Genomic DNA, 6,727 nt, shown 5'->3' with positions numbered 1-6,727 from the left:
ATATTTACTTACAAATTCTTAATAGTACAATATATACTGATTATTTTGTTTTGACTTCATATGGCAAATATTTTCCAATGTTTCCAAATATTTTTCAAAACATTATTTTAACATTAAGATATAAAAAAATTTTGAAGATATAGTCCACGATGTTAATGGTGATTAATATTGGACTAATGCAGGTTCTTGTTAGATTTTTCTTTTTGCTCATTTGTATATTCTTATTTTTCTATAATTAACTTGTGTTTAATTTTAATTTTTAAATTAATGAAATTATAATAGCTGCATCATGTTTTATTGTGCTTATATCTTATGAGTTAATCATTATTTAATGTTGGACATATAAGTTGTTCCTAATTTTGTTGTTATAAATAAGCCTTCCAGTAAGACTCTTGTACCTTGATTTTTGTGCCCCACTTTCCTAGAAGTGGGATTATTGAGAGGGTGTAAACATTTTGAAGATTATTGATAAGCATGCTAAATTGTTTCCAAAAGGGCATGTGAGTTTATGATCCCATTAGTGGCATATCTTGGGGATGAAAACTGTTAACAGTATTTGCAAAATTGAATATAGTTGACCTTTGAACAACACGGGGTGGCGGGGAGGTTAGGACACTGACACTGGTAAGTCCAAAATCCCAGTATAATGTAGTCAGCCCTCTGTATCCTTGGTTCTGCATCCTCAGATTCAACCTACCACAGATGGCGCTATACTATGGTACTCTGTGTGTGTGTGTGTGTATGTGTGTGTGTGTTCAGTTGCTCAGTCATGTCCAACTCTTTGTGACCCCATGGACTGTAACCCTCCAGGCTCCTCTATCCATGGGATTTTCTTGCCAAGAATACTGGTGTGGGTTGCTATTTCCTCCTCCAGGGGCTTCTTCCTGATCCAGGGATTGAACCTGGGTCTCCTGTATCTCTGGCATTGCAAACAGATTCTTTACTGCTGAAAGACTAGGGAAGCCCAAAACTATAGTATTTACTACTGAAAAAAATAAAGGTTAAGTGGACCTGCTTAGTTCAAACCTCCTGTAATTTCAAGGGTCAACTGTATTTTCATTTTGTGATCTGTCAGTTTGCTATAATTAATGATGCCGGACTTTTTATATCTTTACCAGTCATTTGCCTTTCTTCTTTTGAGAGTGTTGCCTTCTGCCTGTCCTTGTGGGTATCTTTTTTATTATATACCAACTCTATAACACTTTTTCTTTTCATTTGTTTTGTAAGTATTTTCCCTGAGTTTATAATTTAACTTGGGTTGTTGACATGCAGAAGGATTCACTGATTTTATGCTTAGAAATACTTTCTGATTGCTTGATCAGGTAAATAGTTCCATTTTTCTGCTACAGGTCTTAATGACTAAATGCCTGCTTAAGTAAGAGCAATTTTTCTGGTTAAGCAAGATTTTATTGGTCTAGACTAAGAAGCAGTCCAGGATTCCCTGGTGGCTCAGATGGTAAAGAATCTGCCTCCAATTTGGGAGACCCGGATTCAATTCCTGTGTGAGTAAGATCCCCTGGGGAAGAGAATGGCTACCTACTCAATATTCTTGCCTGGAGAATTCCATGGACAGAGGAGCCTGGTGGGCTACAGTTCATGGGGATGACAGGCAACTAACACTTTCACACAAGAAACAGCCCATCTCCTATAGGAACCAGACTTGGAAGTATCAAAACTACTTTTGTGGTATATATTCCTTGAACCACCTCATCAATACGTGTAAAAAAAAAACAAAAACATGTTGGTAGTTTCTACTTTGTAGGGAAAAGCTTTGAAAAAGCAAACTAAGACTGCCCCACCCCAAAATTAACAAAAGCCCATTTCCCCTTGGTATTAAAAAACAGGGTGGATCTTAGGATAGAAACTGGGTTTCAGGTAGAAACTTTCTTTCAAGCCAACCCCTATACCTCTACCCTGCCCAGTCCCCACTCCCCTGGTCCCATGCCTTGAGTATAGACTCTAATCCTGGGTAGAGTTGCTCTGGCATGTAACATGTGGGGCATACATACACTAATAACCTTTTTGTTGTTTCTGACTTTTGAATTTAACTGGATGCTCTGTATTTTTATTTGCTAAATCTGGCAACCCTAATCCTGAGGTTTTCTTTTGGTACTGATATTGAAGCCCAACTCCCAGGAGAGCCCACAGAAAACAGTAGATAAACCTGGCATCTCTGGCACACACAAGAAGGAATTTACCTGCCTGTGTCCAAAGAGGGCTCTCACAGCCAAGAGGCACCAGAGATGTTCTCCAGAAACCCTACTTATTGACTTTTCTACAGAGATTAGCATCTGCTTGTAAATCTGCACTCGAAGCCAGGCCTCTAGGGTGGGGACGGGGGGTGTGTCCACACTTCCCATACTGAATTGTTCTTCTTCCTCCTTTTTCCAGCAGCTCTGAGGCTCCTCTTGGGCCTGTGGTTCTGGGCAGGCCCTGTTGAGTGCCTACCACTGCCTCACTCAGGAGCCCTTCACCCACTGCACACATCTCTGTTTGAATGACCAATCTGTTTGTTCCCTGTGGCTTCTTTTGCCTTAACGTTCATTTTCTCTCTTACAGGCTTTTGATTCACTATAAATAATTTGATTGCTTTCCAAAGGCTGGATACTCAAATTCAAGTTTTATTGTGGTTTGAGATGGCTGAATATCATCAGGTGAATGTAGGTGATGACCTAGTCACGCCACCATTAGGACAGTCCCAGAGATTGGCAAGAAGACTGAGACATAAGCTGATAATCCTCTGCCTGGCTTAGCAGATAAATAGTGCAATGCTGGGAACACAGAATAGCTCCCCAGGAATGAGGCTAGAGTGACCTGGAGTGACTGGACCCATCAGTGCAGGTGTTTCTAAGAAGGCCTCACCCAGCTTGAGGGACACCTGTGTCCTTTTTCTCTCTAACCTTCTTATCCCTAGTCCTTGCAGACTGCTGTTAATAAGGCAGAGCTTCTCAATCTTTGGAGCACCTATGAATCGCAATGGCTGAGTGGGAAGAATGTGGTCTCTGGTAGGGGTTTTGAGGATTTGTCCCCCTGCATTACACAGTTGAGCGAATGGGGCTTGACCTTCACCCGTAAGAGGATATGGGGAAGGGGTGTCTCAAGGACAAAAGGAGTTGATATCAAGTTCAGGTCTCAAATGGGACAAGTAGGCCCCTGCTCAGCAGGAAGTGGGATGGGAGGAACACTCAGTTCAATTCAGTTCAGTCGCTCAGTCGTGTCCGACTCTTTGTGACCCCATGAACCACAGCAAACCAGGCCTCTGTCCATCACCAACTCCCAGAGTTTACCCAAACTCATGTCCACTGGCATCAGTGATGCCATCCAACCATCTCATCGTCTGTCATCCCCTTCTCCTCCTGCTCTCAATCTTTCCCAGCATCAGGGTCTTTTCAAATGAGTCAGCTCTTTGCATCAGGTGGCCAAAGTCCTGGAGTTTCAGCTTCAACATCAGACCTTCCAATGAACACCCAGGACTGATCTCCTTTAGGATGGACTGGCTGGATCTCCTTGCAGTCCAAGGGACTCTCAAAAGTCTTCTCCATGACCACAGTTCAAAAGAATCAATTCTTCGGTGCTCAGCTTTCTTTATAGTCCAACTCTCACATCCATACATGACCACTGGAAAAACCATAGCCTTGACTAGATGGACCTTTGTTGACAAAGTGATGTCTCTGCTTTTTAATATGCTGTCTAGGTTAGTCATAACTTTCCTTCCAAGGAGTAAGAGTCTTTTATTTATTTATTTATTTTATTCTTGAGTAAGTGTCTTTTAATTTCATGGCTGCAATCACCATCTGCAGTGATTTTGGAGCCCAAGAAAATAAAGTCTCTCACTGTTTCCCCATCTATTTGCCATGAAGTGATGGAACCAGATGCCATGATACTAGTTTTCTGAATGTTGAGCTTTAAGCCAACTTTTCACTCTCCTCTTTCACTTTCATCAAGAGGCTCTTTAGTTCTTCTTCACTTTCTGCCATAAGGGTGGTGTCATCTGCTTATCTGAAGTTATTGATATTTCTCCCAGGTATCTTGATTCCAGCTTGTGCTTCCTCCAGTCCAGCGTTTCTCATGATGTACTCTGCATATAAGTTAAATAATCAGGGTGACAATATATAGCCTTGATGTACTCCTTTTCCTATTTGGAACCAGTCTGTTGTTCCATGTCCAGTTCTAACTATTGCTTCCTGACCTGTATACAGATTTCTCAAGAGGCAGGTCAGGTGGTCTGGTATTCCCATCTCTTTCAGAATTTTCCACAGTTTATTGTGATCCACACAGTCAAAGGCTTTGGCATAGTCAATAGAGCAGAAATAGATGTTTTTCTGGAACTCTCTTGCTTTTTTGATGATCTAGCGGATGTTGGCAATTTGATCTCTGGTTCCTCTGCCTTTTCTAAAACCAGCTTGAACATCTGGAAGTCCAAGCCTGGCTTAGAGAACATACAGAAATAGTTAATGAGACAAACTGGTTGAAGTTGAGTCAATCTTTTAGGGAGATTCAGCTCCTTCTGTGAAGCCTTTGCTCTTCTCTAACTGGATTCTCAGGAATTTCATGATTTCTATACCACACATATATTCTGTGGCTTCCTCCCCTGTTCGCGGATTCGATGTTGACGTTTAACCACGAGGCAGATCTAGGAGCTGGGTGCAGCCACTCTCCACTCCTGAGCCCTGGCCCCTCTGTGCACTGCTTCCAGGTTTCTCTGTGGACTAGCCCTCCAGGGGCCCCAAACGGGACATGTCCTTGCTGACCTTATGTAGCAACCTGCTCCTCCTCTGGGCCCCTCGATGCTACCGTCTACCCTGCTACTCTTCCAGAAACTTCCATGCCACCTCTCCTCCAATCAGTCCCTTCCTGTTATTTGATTCTCTAAATCTCTCCTGTACATACTGCTGTTTACCCGACTCCCACTACCCTAAGGGAGACCATTGTATTTTTGTCACCTGGGATCCTGCAACGTCCTTCCAGCTCATTTCTCTACCTCCGTTCCAAGACCCCAGACTGCAGCTGGCACTGGGCAAGATATGGTCCCTGTCCACGGCACTGTGGATGGGACAGACTGACTCATGATGTGATCGGTGGGCTCAATCTTGAAAGATCAAAGGCCTCCTAGAATGCCACCTGAGTTTAGCCAGGAAGGATGAGGGGGAGTGAATGGCAAGAAGCAGGAAATGCTTCTGCCAAAGCTATGCTGTCTTAGTAGTTTTCTTCATGAGGCAGGCCCTTAATGACACATACACCCTGAATCTCTTCCTTTTCTGGATTCTTTTTCTATTTACCCACTAATTGCTACTGAGTTTGCCCCACTGTCACTTACCTCTCCCACCAGGCTTCCCTCAACTCAGGTTTCTTTCACCCTAGCCTAAATCTCTGAACATGTGTTGGGGGAGGAATCACAAACCATTAGAGTAGAAATCTCAAATACATGTCCCTAGGAGGGAGAAATGCTCTAGAAATGGGCAGAACTCACTGCATTAGCACATGCCTCAAATGCACACCATCTACCTCACACACACGCACACATACTATCCCCCATGTATTAGTTATTAGTGCTATTAACCAAGGATTTTTGCTTCTCCTTCCAGGCACATGAAAGCATTGCACCTATGGCATTCCCCTGCCCCCTTGTGACTTGCTTTGGCCAATGAAATCAGAGCAAAAGTGATCTATGTTACTTCCAGGTAAATGCTTTAAGAGTTCACGCTCAATTTGCCCCACCCTCATTTCCTGCCTTCAGAGTTGAGGAGGCAGCATGTCTAGTTGCAACAGCCAGAGTCCCTAAGTGGCTATGGAAAACAGAGGTCCTGTTGATCTCCAGAAGACATATTTCACGATGGAGACATAACACTGTGTCAGACCACTGAGACCTGGGGATTGCTTGTCACTCTACCACAATCTAACTGATCCTGATTGATACACGCAGTCAAACCAAGGTTTGGGGGCACCAAGGCTTTTATTCCTGTTGGATATTCAGCATCTTGAGTCTCTGAGTCAATCAAAGTTCCCATCTTCCTGCCCAGTCCCCTTAGGTTGGAAGATTTTTAGGTTATTTAATCTCTTTTCCATTATGAAGGGGACCCTTGCATGTTCCTTGTAAGAGTAGAACAAGGAGTCTATTTGACAGAAACTAAATTCAAAATGAAGTCACAGAAATAGCTGTAAAACACAAAAGCAGGATTTCCCTGGTGGCACAGTGGATAAGAGTTCTCCTGCCAAGGCAGGGGGCACGGGTTCGATTCTTGGTCCAGGAAGACTCCACATGTCATGTGGCAGCTAAGCCCATGCACCACTGAGCCCATGATCTAGAGCCTGTACTCTGCAAAAAGAGAAGCCATGCAATGAGAAGCCCGCGCACGGAAACCAAGAGGAGGCCCCACAACTAGAGAAAGCGCGCACAAAGCAACGAAGACCCAGCGCAGCCATTAATTAATTGATTTAAAAAAATCATGAAAGCATTTGCTGAGTTATTCAAAAGCGTAGTCTAGATACTCTACATATATCACACTAACTAGTGCACGTCCAAAAGCAATCCACTAACAAATCTCCCTTTCACCAAGAGCAAAATGCCAGTTTCTTCCCCCGGAATAGCCCTGGCACTAGTAGGCTAATTTCAAAGGTCCCAGATTGTAGGCCTAATTCTGCCATTTAGTAGTGGATGACCTTGGAAAAATTACCTCTTTAGGGCCTAGTTCCCTTACCTGAAAATGGTTATAGTAACAATGGGCTT

This window comes from Cervus canadensis, chromosome 5, assembly GCF_019320065.1.
Source record: "Cervus canadensis isolate Bull #8, Minnesota chromosome 5, ASM1932006v1, whole genome shotgun sequence".
NCBI lineage: Eukaryota > Metazoa > Chordata > Mammalia > Artiodactyla > Cervidae > Cervus > Cervus canadensis.
Note: the sequence above shows the minus strand (reverse complement) of the source record.